General features: G+C 45.3%; 1 long non-coding RNA gene across 3 annotated transcripts in view; it reads right to left on the reverse strand.

Moving 5' to 3' along the window:
- The window catches only part of LOC129716150 (uncharacterized), a 125305-nt gene that overhangs the window by 66598 nt on the left and 45603 nt on the right, over positions 1 to 13104 (reverse strand). The window contains exon 1 of one of the 3 annotated variants that reach the window (XR_008726598.1): positions 10550 to 11374. The exons of the other annotated variants lie outside the window; for them this stretch is intronic. This is a non-coding gene — a long non-coding RNA (uncharacterized LOC129716150). Of the gene's footprint in view, positions 1 to 10549; positions 11375 to 13104 lie in introns of those variants that run through there. 3 annotated transcript variants of the gene reach the window in all.

Genomic DNA, 13104 nt, shown 5'->3' on the forward strand with positions numbered 1-13104 from the left:
CCCCCCCCCCCCCCCCAAGCGCATAAACGTATAGGGAGAGTACAATTTTATCCACAACTTTTCTCAGCCAGGGAGATGCTTCTGTATCAAGGGGACAAACACACATTTGGAGGATCATAGACTCGCGTCAGTTATTTGTTAATACTTACTTGGGTCTACAGTTAATTTAGTCCCACCTCCAAAGATAAGATTGTAACTCCCTCCAGTATTCACACAGTAATACATCACATTTCAATAACTGCTGAGATGACACAAAGCTGGGTGGCAGTGCGAACTGTGAGGAGGATGCTATGAGAATCCAGATTTGGACAGGTTGGGGGAGTGGGCAGATGCACGGCAGATGAAGTTTAATGCGGATAAATGTGAGGTTACCCAATTTGGTAGCAAAAACAGGAAGGCAGATTACCCTCTAAATGGCGTCATGTTGGGAAAAGGGGAAGTACAACGGGATCTGGGGGTCCTTGTTCATCAGTCTATGAAAGTAAGCATGCAGGTACAGCAGGCAGTGAAGAAAGCGAATGGCGTGTTGGCCTTTCTAACAAGAGGAATCGAATATAGGAGCAAAGAGGTCTTTCTGCAGTTGTACAGAACCTTAGTGAGACCACACCTGGAGTATTGTGTGCAGTTGTGGTCCCCTATTTTGAGGAAGGACATTCTTGCTATTGAGGGAGTGCAGCGTAGATTTACAAGGTTAATTCCCGGGATGGCGGGACTGTCATATGCTGAGAGAATGGAGCAGCTGGGCTTGTACACTCTGGAGTTTAGAAGGATTAGAGAGGATCTCATTGAAACATATAAGATTGTTAAGGGTTAAGGGACACGCTAGAGGCAGGAAACATGTTACCGATGTTGGGGGAGTTCAGAACCAGGGGCCACACAGTTTAAGAATAAGGATTAAGCCATTTAGAACGGAGACGAGGAAACACTTTTTCTCACAGAGAGTTGTGAGTCTGTGGAATTCTCTGCCCCACAGAGGGCGGTGGAGGCCGGTTCTCTGGATGCTTTCGAGAGGGAGCTAGATAGGGATCTTAAAGATAGCGGAGTCAGGGGATATGGGGAGAAGGCAGGAACGGGGTACTGATTGGGGATGATCAGCCATGATCACATTGAATGGCGGTGCTGGCTCGAAGGGCCGAATGGCCTCTACTCCTGCACCTGTTGTCTATTGTCTATAGAAACATAGAAACATAGAAATTAGGTGCAGGATTAGGCCATTCGGCCCTTCGAGCCTGCACCGCCATTCAATATGATCATGGCTGATCATCCAACTCAGTATCCCGTACCTGCCTTCTCTCCATACCCCCTGATCCCCATAGCCACAAGGGCCACATCTAACTCCCTCTTAAATACAGCCAATGAACTGGCCTCAACTACCCTCTGTGGCAGAGAGTTCCAGAGATTCACCACTCTCTGTGTGAAAAAAATTCTTCTCATCTCGGTTTTAAAGGATTTCCCCCTTATCCTTAAGCTGTGACCCCTTGTCCTGGACTTCCCTAACATCGGGAACAATCTTCCTGCATCTAGCCTGTCCAACCCCTTAGAATTTCGTAAGTGTCTATAAGATCCCCTCTCAATCTCCTAAATTCTAGAGAGTATAAACCAAGTCTATCCAGTCTTTCTTCATAAGACAGTCCTGACATCCCAGGAATCAATCTGCACTCCCTCTATGGCAATAATGTCCTTCCTCAGATTTGGAGACCAAAACTGTACGCAATACTCCAGGTGTGGTCTCACCAAGACCCTGTACAACTGCAGTAGAACAACTGCAGTATTGTCTCTTGATCTGAGATTAGCAGATTGTCACACACATTGGCTGTTGTATTTGAATACCTGGCATGAATCAATTGAATTATCTGCAGAATGCTCCTATTTGAAGAGACCGTGATGAACATGCACGATTTATATAAAAAATAGTTCTGTTCATAACCTTTTTTTTTGGTAAATTAATAAATAACTAAAATTGGGCACAGTAGCGTAATCGCCGAACAGCTGGGATTCATTTTGAATCTCCACCATATTGTTTATAGGATTAGTATTCAAGAAACTAAATACATCTGACATTTATAAACGAGAACAAAAATAGTCCCGGTTCTGACCTGACGTTAAACATATTGAGTGGATCTGTTGAACTAGTAACACCAATGAGTTGGTCTCTGAATATTGTAACTTCAACCATTGACAGGAGTTCATCTTTATCGTAGAAACGCTATAAGATAATACGTGACTATTTCATGTTGCAGATTCAAGCTACAGAGATGACAGCGGCTTCCTATCCTAGTACATGAGTGACATCAGGAGAGTATAATTTGATCCACAACTCTTCCCAGCCCGTGTGATCCTTCTGAATCAAGGGGACAGACACACATTTGGAGGAACATAGACTCACGACAGTTATTTGTTAATACTTACTTGGGTCTACGGTTAATTTAGTCCCACCTCCAAAGATAAGTTTGTTACCCGCTGCATTAGTCACACAGTACTGCATCCCACTTCAATAACTCCCCCTGGCCTGAGATTAGTAGATTATCACACACATTGCTGTTATATTTGAATACTTGATATCAATCAATTGAATTATCTGCCAAATGCTATTATTTGAAGAGACGGTGATGAACATGCACACATTTAAAAATATTTAACCATATTCAACCATATATAATTACAGCATGGAAACAGGCCATCCCGGCCCTACAAGTCCGTGCCGAACACTTATTTCCCCCTATCTATCTGCACTCAGACCATAACCCTCCATTCCTTTCCTTTCCCGTCCATATACCAATCCAATTTATTTTTAAATGACAAAATCGAACCTGCCTCCACCACTTCCACTGGAATTCTGTTCATAACACAAAACATTTCTTAATAACCACTAACTGCACATTTGGGCACAGTAACGCAATCGTTCAGTTACCGAACAAGCTGGAATGAAATTTCAATCTGCGCCATATTGTTTAAGGGATTGGTATTCAATAAACCTAATAGATCTGGAACTTTAAAAAAGAGACGAAAATAGTCCCAGTAATGATGACTTCAGACCAGGCATAAAAATACTGGGGGGATCTACTAGAATGTTGCCTGGGTTTCAGCAACTAAGTTACAGAGAAAGGTTGAACAAGTTAGGGCTTTATTCTTTGGAGCGTAGAAGGTTAAGGGGGGACTTGATAGAGGTCTTTAAAATGATGAGAGGGATAGACAGAGTTGACGTGGATAAGCTTTTCCCAATGAGAGTAGGGAAGATTCAAACAAGGGGACATGACTTGAGAATTAAGGGACAGAAGTTTAGGGGCAACATGAGGGGGAACTTCTTTACTCAGAGAGTGGTGGCTGTGTGGAATGAGCTTCCAGTGAAGGTGGTGGAGGCAGGCGCGTTTTTATCATTTAAAAATAAATTGGATAGTTATATGGACGGGAAAGGTATGGAGGGTTATGGTCTGAACGCAGGTGTATGGGACTAGGGGAGAATACGTGTTCGGCACGGACTAGAAGGGTCGAGATGGCCTGTGTCCGTGCTGTCATTGTTATATGGTTATATGGTTATACCTGTTAAACAATTTACACCAATGGATTGGACTGTGAATATTGTGCCTTCTACCATTTGACACTCATCGGTATCATAAAAAACACTTCGAGAAGAATAACTTGTTACAATTCCGTGTTCTAGATTCAAGCTACCGAGACGACAGCGGGTTCCTCCCCGGGTACACGAACGTAGAGGGAGTTGAGTGAAATCAGGAGAGTACAATTTGATCCACAACTTTTCTCAGCCCGTGAGATGCTTCTGTATCACGGGGAGATACACACATTTGGAGGAACATAGACTCACGTCAGTTATTTGTTAATACTTACTTGGGTCTACAGTTAATTTAGTCCCACCTCCAAAGATAAGTGGGTCACCCACTCCAGTATTCACACAGTACTGCGTCCCACTTCAATAACCCCCCCTAGTCTGAGATTAGTAGATTATCACACACATTGGCTGTTGTATTTGAATACATGGTATCAATCAATTGGATTATCAGCAGGTCGCTCTTATTTGAAGAGACGGTGATGAACATGCACTAATTATATTAAAAATAGTTCTGTTCATAACCCAAATTTTAAAATGAATCATTAACTATACAATTCGGCACAGTAGCGTGATCGTTAAGTTGTCAAACTATCTGGACTCACATTTGAATCTGCACAATATTGTTTAAAGGGTTAGTATTCAAGAAACTAAATACGTCTGGAACTTAAAGACGAGACCAAAATAGTCCCAGTAATGATTACCTCAGCAGCCCTAAAACACATTGGGTGGATCTGTTGAGCTATTAATTCCAGTTGGTTGAACTCCGAATATGACAATAGACAATGGACAATAGACAATAGGTGCAGGAGGAGGCCATTCGGCCCTTCGAGCCAGCACCACCATTCAATGTGATCATGGCTGATCATCCCCAATCAGTACCCCGTTCCTGCCTTCTCCCCCTATCCCCTGACTCCGCTATTTTAAGAGCCCTATCTAGCTCTCTCTTGAAAACATCCAGAGAACCTGCCTCCACCGTCCTCCGAGGCAGGGAATTCCACAGACTCACCACTCTCTGTGAGAAAAAGTGTTTCCTCGTCTCCGTTCTCAATGGCTTACTCCTTATTCTTAAAGTGTGTGGCCCCTGGTTCTGGCCTCCCCCAACATCGGGAACATGTTTCCTGCCTCTAGCGTGTCCAAGCCCTTAACAATCTTATATGTTTCAATAAGATCTCCTCTCATCCTTCTAAACTCCAGAGTGTACAAGTCCACTCGTTCCATTCTCTCAGCAGATGACAGTCCCGCCATCCCGGGAATTAACCTGGTGAACCTACGCTGCACTCCCTCAATAGCAAGAATGTCCTTCCTCAAATTAGGGGACCAAAACTGCACACAATACTCCAGGTGTGGTCTCACTAGGGCCCTGTACAACTGTCTATATGGTATGTACTACTATTGATACCAGCTCATCTTTATCATAAAAAAACACTTCAGGAAGAATATGTTACTATTTCACGTATCGAGATTCAAGCTACCGAGATTTCAGCGGATTCCTACCCAGGTGAAGCTAGAAACATAGAAACATAGAAAATAGGTGCAGGAGTAGAGGCCATTCGGCCCTTCGAGCCTGCACCGTCATTCAATATGTTCATGGTTGATCATCCAACTCAGTATCCTGTACCTGCCTTCTCTCCATACCCCCTGACCCCTTTAGCCACAAGGGCCACATCTAACTCCCTCTTAAATATAGCCAATGAACTGTGGACTCAACTACGTTTTGTGGCAGAGAGTTCCACAGATTCACCACTCTCTGTGTGAAAAATGGTACATGGACGAAGAGGGATCTGAGCGAAATGAGGAGCGCACAACGTGACCCACAACTCGTGGGATGCCTCTAAATCTAAAATCTAATACTTACTGGGTGTAACATGAAGCCTGGTCCCTGGTCCAAAGATGACCTGGTCGGCGAAGTTCACACAGTGTGAAATCCCGGTACTAAAACCTTTGCTGTCCAAGCATGCCACTTCCGGTCATGCCTTTAAGTACGGGGCAGTATTAGAGGAGTTATGTGTTACGGGGCCCTCAATTCTCATTAAGGCAGAAGGACCTGCTGGTGCTGGAATCATGGGTAGGACACAGAGTGCCGGCGTAACTCAGCGGATTAAGCGGACTCTCTGGAAGGCGAGTTTTCGGGAAGAGACCCTTCTTATAATAGACGATAGGTGCAGGCGTAGGCCATTCGGCCCTTCGAGCCAGCACCGACACACAATGCGATCATGGCTGATCATCCCCAATCAGTACCCCATTCCTGCCTTCTCCCCATATCCCCTGACTCCGCTATCTTAAAGAACCCTATCTAGCTCTCTCTTGAAAGTATCCAGAGAACCGGCCTCCACTGAGGCAGATAATTCCACAGACTCACGACTCTCTGTGTGAAAACCTGACTCGGAGAAGGATCCTAACCTGTAACGTCGTCTCTCTATTCCCTCCTCAGATGCTGCCTGACCAGCAGAGTTCCCCCAGCACGTTTGCTACATTATCATTAATAACCATATAACCATATAACAATTACAGCATGATATCATAATGATATTTAATAATGCGATGCATTTAATTCAATATTAATAACTTATTTTCTAAATATGCTGCTCTGTTTCAATTCCAAACTTTCCAAAAACGTGAAATGATTGATATCCCTTGAACTGTGCGCATGGACTGCATGTTAAGATATTGCTCCTTGTTTAAGGACAAGGGACATCAGGTCATCTTTCTCCGTGTTTAAGAAGCTGTGGTATTCTCTGCCACAGAGGGTAGTTGAGGCCACAGTTCATTGGCTATATTTAAGAATGAGTTGGATGTGGCCCTTGTGGCTAAAGGGATCAGGGGGTATGGAGAGGAGGCAGGTACGGGATACTGAGTTGGATGATCAGCCATGATCATATTGAATAGGGTGCGTGCTCGAAGGGCCGAATGGCCTACTCCTGCACCTATTTTCTATGTTTCTATGTAAGCGCCAGGACAGCCAACAAGCAATACATATAAAATTAAGACAAATCATGTTCTGCACCCCAATCCCCTCGGTATGGATCTGCAATCATCTTCACATCTACTAATCGATTTCTACTCTGGACGGAGTGGATGTGGGGATAATGTTTCCACTAGTGGGAGAGTCTAGGACCAGAGGTCACAGCCTCAGAATTAAAGGGCGAGCCTTTAGGAAGGAGATGAGAGGAGTAATTTCTTTAGCCAGGGGATGGTGAATCTGTGGAATGCATTGCCACAGAAGGCTGTGGAGGCCGTCAATTGATAAGTCAAGGCAGTGATAGGTAGGCATTTCATTAGTGCGAGTGTCACGGGTTGAAGGCAGAATAATGGGGTTAGGAGGGAGAGATAGAACAGCCACGACTGAACGGCGGCGTGGAGGCCCAGTGCCGTCAAACGCTCATCAGAATCACGATCCCTCTAATAAGACACCCCGGTTCATACCTCCCTACGTTCATCCAAATAGAAATACAGCCCCGTTGGTGATCCCGCGCTCTGAAATATTGAGGTCTCCAGAATGTACCCCGTGACCCAATTTATGATAATAATTTAAGATCAGGTTGCAATTGTTCCTCATTATCTCTTCAGTTCAACATGAGTTGCCAATGGTCGCCGACTGTGTCGGCATAAGTGCAAGGTAAGACTTACTAGGCTGTACAGTCAGACGCGTCCCACCACCAAAGGTAAGAACGTTGTTACCAGTAGAAGCCACACAGTGCCATATCCCTAAACACAAACCCCTGACTTCATTTTGTCCACACTTAGTACTCAACTCATTGCAGCATCCAGAACAATAAACCGGTAGTACAGATACAACAAGGTAATGCTAAATATATTGTGTTGGTGACTTGCTCATTTCATCTATGTTCCATTCTCTCTGTGATATATAACCATATAACCATATAACAATTACAGCACGGAAACAGGCCATCTCGGCCCTTCTAGTCCGTGCCGAACACTTATTCTCCCCATCTACCTGCACTCAGACCATAACCCTCCATTCCTTTCCCGTCCATATACCTATCCAATTTATTTTTAAATGATAAAATTGAACCTGCCTCCACCACTTCCACTGGAAGCTCATTCTACACAGCTACCACTCTCTGAGTAAAGAAGGACCCCCCCCCCCTCATGTTGCCCCCAAACCCTTGTCCCTTAATTCTGTCCCTAAAAACATTGTTCCCGATGTTGGGGAAGACCAGGACAAGAGGTCACAGTTTAAGGATAAAGGGGAAATCCTTTAGGACAGAGGTGAGAAAAACATTTTTCACACAGAGAGTGGTGAGTCTCTGGAACTCTCGGCCACAGAAGGTAGTTGAGGCCAGTTCATTGGCTATATTTAAGAGGGAGTTAGATGTGGCCCTTGTGGTTAAAGGGATCAGGGTGTGTGGAGAGAAGGCAGGTACAGGATACTGAGTTGGATGATCAGCCATGATCATATTGAATGGCGGTGCAGGCTCGAAAGGCCGAATGGCCTCTACTCCTGCACCTATTTTCTATGTTTCTATGTCCCCTTGTTTGAATCTTCCCTACTCTCAGTGGAAAAAGCTTTTCCACGTCAACTCTGTCTATCCCTCTCATCATTTTAAAGACTTCTATCAAGTCCCCCCTTAACCTTCTGCGCTTACAGGGCATAATTAACATGACGGCCATTTAACAAATCCGCACCTTTGGCGAATAGTTCAGGCAGACCATCTGACACCAGGAATAGTCCAGGCAAACATCTTCTCCTCGACCACCCACGTTGAAGCTACGTCTAAGAAAGCATACATAGAAACATAGAAACATAGAAAATAGGTGCAGGAGTAGGCCATTCGGCCTTTCGAGACTGCACCGCCATTCAATATGATCATGGCTGATCATCCAACTCAGTATCCCATACCTGCCTTCTCTCCATAACCCCAGATCCCTTTAGCCACATGGGCCACATCTAACTCCCTCTTAAATATAGCTAATGAACTGTGGCCTCAACTACCTTCTGTAGCAGAGAATTCCACAGATTCACCACTCTCTGTGTGTCATGTCCCCTTGTTTGAATCTTCCCTACTCTCACTGGGAAAAGCTTTTCCACGTCACCTCTGTCTATCCCTCTCATCATTTAAAAAAACCTCTATCAAGTCCCCCCTTAACCTTCTGCGCTCCAAAGAATAAAGCCCTAACTTGTTCAACCTTTCTCTGTAACTTAGTTGCTGAAACCCAGGCAACATTCTAGTAAATCTCCTCTGTACTCTCTCTATTTTGTTGACATCCTTCCTATAATTAGGCGACCAAAATTGTACACCATACTCCAGAATTGGCCTCACCAATGCCTTGTACAATTTTAACATTACATCCCAACAAATATCCATTGATACGTCCCGCTGCCTCGGCAAGACCAACAGCTTAATCAAGGGCGATGCGTACCCTGGCCACCCTCTTCTCCCCTCCCCTTCTCCCATCGGGCTAAAGGTATAGAAATGTGAAAACGCGCACCTCCAGATTCAGGACTGCACCATCCTACCACAACCAGAGAGTAGCCCCTGAACTACTATCTACCTCATTGGTGACCCTCGGACTATCCCTGATCGGACTTTGCCGGTTATACCTTGTACTAGACGTTATTCCATTCTCATGTATCTATACGCTGCGAATGCTATCGTGCTGGATGTTATCGTGTTTTGCCTTTCCACGGACTGGCTGGCTAGCACACAGCAAAAGCTTTTCACTGCACCACGGTACACGGGACAACGGACTAAACTGCAACTGAAACACCTACTTGGTTCCACAGCAAGTTTGGTTCCAGATCCAAATACGAGTTGATATCCACCAGCATCCGCCCACAGTGTGTTAGAGGCGGACAAAAACCACTCGTCAAGGAGCTGGGCAACAAACTACAAAATCAGTGGCTTGTGAGGCCAATAGACAATAGACAATAGGTGCAGGAGTAGAGGCCATTCGGCCCCTCGAGCCAGCACCGCCATTCAATGTGATCATGGCTGATCATCCACAATCAGTACCCCGTTCCTGCCTTCTCCCCATATCCACTGACTCCGCTATCTTTAGGAGCCCTATCTGGCAGAATAGTGAAAGGCTTGGACAGGGTGGATGTGTATAGGATGTTTCCACCAGTTGGAGAGTCTAGGCCTAGAGGTCATATCCTCAGATTTAAAGGACATTCCTTCAGAGAGGAAGGGCATTATTGCCATAGAGGGAGTGCAGAGACGGTTCACCAGACTGATTCTTGGGATGTCAGGACTGTCTTATGAAGAAAGACTGGATAGACTTGGTTTATACTCTCTAGAGAATTTAGGAGATTGAGAGGGGATCTTATAGAAACTTACAAAATTCTTAAGGGGTTGGACAGGCTAGATGCAGGAAGATTGTTCCCGATGTTGGGGAAGTCCAGGACAAGGGGTCACAGCTTAAGGATAAGGGGGAAATCCTTTAAAACCGAGATGAGAAGAACTTTTTTCACACAGAGAGTGGTGAATCTCTGGAACTCTCTGCCACAGAGGGTAGTTGAGGCCAGTTCATTGGCTATATTTACGAGGGAGTTAGATGTGGCCCTTGTGGTTAAGGGGATCAGGGGGTATGGAGAGAAGGCAGGTACGGGATACTGAGTTGGATGATCAGCCATGATAATATTGAATGGCGAATGGTGCAGGCTCGAAGGGCCGAATGGTCTACACCTGCACCTAATTTCTATGTTTCTATGTTTTCTATGAGACGAGGAGGAATTTCTCTAGCCAGAGGGTGGTGGTGAATCTGTGCAATTCTTTCCCACGGAAGGCTGTGGAGGCCAAGTCAATTGATATTTTTAAGGCAGGGGTTGATTCATGATTAGGGCGGGTGCTTTAGGTTATGGGGAGAAGGCAGGAGAATGGGGTTGGGAAGGAGAGATAGATCAGCCATGGCGGAGTAGACTTGACGGGCCGAATGGGCAAATTCTGCTCCTATCAGCAATGACTTTATGACAAATTTTCTAGCATGAAACAAGTTAAATGCGAGCTATTTCATACTCACTAGGTATCACAGACAGCTTGGTCCCAGATCCGAATATGATCGTTCTACTGCCATCCGCACAGTGAAAACATGGCGTTCAAAAACTCCCCGGCCAGTGTGTGAAGTGTCTTGCAAGTTAAAACAGGTACATTTGTCAACCTATACCGTCTATAGGTGCTGCCTATATGTTCCTCCAACACTCAGGGCTTTGTTCAAGATTCCAGATCGGTACCGCATCAGGGGGGTCCGATTTGCAGAGCCACGGACAGGGATGGGAACAGGCGGGGAAACGGCGAAAAGCTAGACTCGATGGCCGGTTGGCCTCATGTTGTGCAGTGACCTTTCTCACGCGGACTCGCGAGGCCAGCAGCATCATCAAGGACCAGTCGCACCGTGACCACTCCCTCTTAACCATATAACCATATAACAATTACAGCACCGAAACAGGCCATCTCGGCCCTACAAGTCCGTGCCGAACAACTTTTTTCCCCTTAGTCCCACCTGCCTGCACTCATACCATAACCCTCCATTCCCTTCTCATCCATATGCCTATCCAATTTATCTTTAAATGATACCAATGAACCTGCCTCCACCACTTCCACTGGAAGCTCATTCCACACCGCTACCACTCTCTGAGTAAAGAAGTTCCCCCTCATATTACCCCTAAACTTCTGTCCCTTAATTCTGAAGTCATGTCCGCTTGTTTGAATCTTCCCTATTCTCAAACGGAAAAGCTTATCCACATCAACTCTGTCTATCCCTCTCATCATTTTAAAGACCTCTATCAAGTCCCCCCTTAACCTTCTGCGCTCCAGAGAATAAAGACCTAACTTATTCAACCTCTGTAACTTAGTTGTTAGAACTCTTCTCTCCTCTCCCATCGGGCAAAAGGTATGGAAGTGTGGAAACGCACACCTCCAGATTCAAGGAGCTGTTATCAGGCAACTGAACTATCCCACCACAACCAGAGGGTTGTGCTGAACTACTATCTACCTACTTAAGTGGTGACCCTCGGACTATCCTTGATCGGACTTTGCTGGCTTTACCTTGCACTGAACGCTATTCCCATATCACGTATCGATACACTGTAAATGGATCGATTAAACATAGAAACATAGAAAATAGGTGCAGGAGTAGAGGCCATTCGGCCCTTCGAGCCTGCACCGCCATTCAATATGGTCATAGCTGATCATCCAACTCGGTATCCCATCCCTGCCTTCTCTCCATACCCCCTGATCCCTTTAGCCACAAGGGCCATATCTAACTCCCTCTTAAATATAGCCAATGAACTGTGGCCTCGACTGCCTTCTGTGGCAGAGAATTCCACAGATTCACCACTCTCTGCGTGTGAAAAATGTTGTTCTCATCTCGGTCCTAAAATACTTCCCTCTTATCCTTAAACTGTGATTGTGGATTCTGGATTGTAATTATGTTTCGTGCAGGAAAGAACTGCAGGTGCTGGTTTAAATCGAAGGTGGATACAAAGTTCTGGTGTAACTCAGTGGAACAGGTAGCATCTCTGGAGAAGGGGAATGGGTGACGTTACGGGTCGAGCCCCTTCTCTCCAGAGATGCGACCTGTAATCATGTTTTTTTTTTGTCTTTTCTGCTGACTGGTTAACACCAAAAGCTTTTCACTGTACCTCGTGATAATAAGCAAATCTGTTCTTCGATTTTTCAAATGACCCCCGTTACCAACTTACTTGGTTCCACGATTAGTTTAGTTCCTTTTCCAAAAGTCAGCGGGGTGCCGCTGGTGTACCCCGCACAGTACCATATCTCATAGCAAAAACCCCGAAGACTGCGCGCAGTTAGATCTGAGAGGTATGGTAACACGTTTGCAACTCTCGCAGCCAGGCGCCGTGTGGCCATTTTAACGCTTCACTGCCCAATTTAATTTGAACTAATGTCCCCATATTACATGCAGGTACCCTTCTCCAGCATAAACCTAATACTTTTTTTAAATCCTGAGCAAAACACACAGTGCTGAAGCAACCAACATGTCAGGCAGCATCTGTGGAGGGAATGGACAGGCGACGTTTCAGGTTGGGACCCTACTTCAGTCTGACCCTCTGCGTTCCTCCAACACTTTGTGTTTCGGGTCAATATTCTAGCATCTTTCATCTCCAATTTCAAGTTACATTTGCTACCACAAGTCAGATTGCATCTTCACCTTCGTTGCACCCTGCACCTTCCCCTTGCTCCACACATTGTACTTGAGTTTGATGGTATTTCTAAACAGTCATATCCGATTTTGACATAGAAACATAGACATAGAAATTAGGTGCAGGAGTAGGCCATTCGGCCCTTCGAGCCTGCACCGCCATTGAATATGATCATGGCTGATCATCCAACTCAGTATCCCGTACCTGCCTTCTCTCCATATCCTCTGATCCCCTTAGCCACAAGGGCCACATCTAACTCCCTCTTAAATATAGCCAATGAACTGGCCTCAACTACCCTCTGTGGCAGAGAGTTCCAGAGATTCACCACTCTCTGTGTGAAAAAAGTTATTCTCATCTCGGTTTTAAAGGATTTCCCCCTTATCCTTAAGCTGTGACCCCTTGTTCTGGACTT

Source organism: Leucoraja erinacea, unplaced genomic scaffold, assembly GCF_028641065.1.
Source record: "Leucoraja erinacea ecotype New England unplaced genomic scaffold, Leri_hhj_1 Leri_174S, whole genome shotgun sequence".
In the NCBI taxonomy this organism is placed as follows: Eukaryota; Metazoa; Chordata; class Chondrichthyes; order Rajiformes; family Rajidae; genus Leucoraja; species Leucoraja erinaceus.